Genomic DNA, 2,276 nt, shown 5'->3' on the forward strand with positions numbered 1-2,276 from the left:
GGGGGGGGGGGGGGGGCTCCGAATGGTGAACAAGAGAATCGGGCTAGCTGAGCTGGAGCAGCTCACAGCATCAATGTGGAGTCGTGTTGTAGAAAAGCTGTTGCCTGAGGAACACGGGAGGCCGGGGAGCGGGGACAACCGGTACTCCAGGATGCTGCTTGATTTATGTCAGTAGAAATGCGCAAGGTTAGCAGTGTCATCCGTTCTTCAGCTTTATTTCCAGCACGTTGTGCAGCTCCTGTCAGTCTGTTCTGCATAGCGATTTCTCCGCATGTTGTACAGGCCAGCAGGATCAGGGAGTGATCTTACACTTCTGGTGTACTGCCAAGGTAGCACTGTAAGATTTGCTTCAGTAACTTTTCAGTTCAGTTCAAGTGGAGAAAAGCTGCCTGTACCATAAAGACAAAGCAGGAGGGAACCAGTGAAACAACTGTGCATATGCCGAGACAGAGATCAAACTTTTCCTTTAGCCGTTTATTTAATTTGACACTGTCCTTAAACATAAGGTCATTTTATTGCAAGCTTGAGGCCTGCCAGACTGAGGAAGTTACCTTGTGAAGGAAGGAACTGGACCATACTGTCTAAATATTGTTGATTGTGTATTGAATGGAGGCCATAGCTTGAAGAATCTAAATAGTACTTTGTGTCCCTGTTTGCCTCTTGCCAAAGTACCTTCCATAACTAGGCTTAAAACATATTTACATTCCTGTTGTCTTTGGTACTAGGTACATGCCTGTGTGTGTGTATGCACCTTCTATATAGTGCGTGTGAAGGTAACGCAAATGCATACACACAAAATGTCCATTTATACCCAGGTCTTGGGAAAACTTTAGCAACAAAGATAAGGAAGCAATACATGCTTTGAGAAGGCCTTGGGTGGTAAGAATGAAAGACAGGTGTGTTAAAGCCATCCCTTATGCCAGCAAAGATATGCTCTACATGTATTTTGTCTGAGTCGGAATAGTCCCTTTTGAAAACCACTGATGTATGTACGGAAACTAGAAGTTTGCGTGGCTAAAATTGAATAATCATACTGAACCTCTCCACCCTCCCTTGCATCTGCTTTCCATAGCAGGCACTCGCTGCTTTCTTAAAGCTATGTGCTGTGTTGCGTGAGGAGAGAAATGCTGATATTCTTGGTAGAGTAGTTTGTTGCTGTGTCTCTAGTATTTGTTAATACTACAGAGTGACTGGTGTGCAACAACTTCTCAGATGCTTTCTCCCTTGCACCCTTCCATTGGTGCTAGTTAGTACCTATCCATTGATTAGTTCAGTTTTAAAAACAAAAAAGCTTGGATAGGCTAGAACAAAAAGGCTCCAAAATATGGTCAGTGGAGAACGGGCTGGTCACATGGTACTGGATGCTTGTCTTCTTCCAGCTGCTCAATTTAATTAAAAGGCAGCTAAAAATAAATTAATTACCCTCCTAATACTACTTCCCTGTTTAAGCGGTTACTATAGCTTCCATGAGAACGTTCTGAGATCACAAAGGGAAGAAATGAGGTGTGGGATGTGTGATCACAGAAAAGATGACTGCAAGGTAGCTCCCATGTTAAGATGTTAGCCCCTGTTCTAAGGGAAGTTTTGAAAGTTTGCTAGATTAGGGAACCGGCAATAATAGCAAATGTTTCACCTCTCTGTTGGCAGTTCAAATGTAGCCCTGGTCAGTAGGAGCTAAAAGTTGGCTCTGTTTGCTGGCTGGTGCCCTCAAGGGTCAGGGCACCACATCATAAATGCTACCACCCCCACGAGAGAGAATTAGCATCCTTGTTGGAAGTGGCTGCTGCGAAGGAGAGGGTTGTATGGGCTAAGCAGACGAAGGCAAGAAGAGGTCATTCCTTTTTGCCCCCTCTTCAAGACTTCCCACTGTGCTGCCTCCCTCCTGCAGAGCTTTTAAAGAGAAAATGTGTAGTGTAAACACTCCTCCGAATAGGTTCCTGTACGCTGATGAGATGAGGGTGGGAAGCTTGCCTTGTCACCTGTTACATCTTTGCAGTCAGTTAAATCCAAATCTTCCATTTCCGGGTTCTCGCTCTTGCATTGCTCCTGACACGCAAGCTTGAGAAGTCCCACGAAAACCAAAATATTTGCAGAGCCCTTAGGCCCTCCTGGCTGATGGCAAATTATGATCATTTGAATGCGAAACTGCCCTCTCCTCAGATTAGTCAGATTCGGTAAAGGGATCTGCAGGCTCTTCGGTCCCCTCTTTCCACCCTCCCCCCTCCCTTCCCCTGCCCCCACCTGCCAGACCTGACCTCTTACACTTTTCTCTACCT

The 2,276-nt window shown here is 45.6% G+C and overlaps 1 long non-coding RNA gene across 1 annotated transcript in view; it reads left to right on the forward strand.

The window, feature by feature from the left end:
* Window positions 1-2,276, forward strand: part of LOC109289992 — a 15,531-nt gene that overhangs the window by 1,250 nt on the left and 12,005 nt on the right. The window lies entirely within an intron of this gene.

Source organism: Gavialis gangeticus, unplaced genomic scaffold (assembly GCF_001723915.1).
Source record: "Gavialis gangeticus isolate Ggan-Ray unplaced genomic scaffold, GavGan_comp1, whole genome shotgun sequence".
Lineage (NCBI taxonomy): Eukaryota > Metazoa > Chordata > Crocodylia > Gavialidae > Gavialis > Gavialis gangeticus.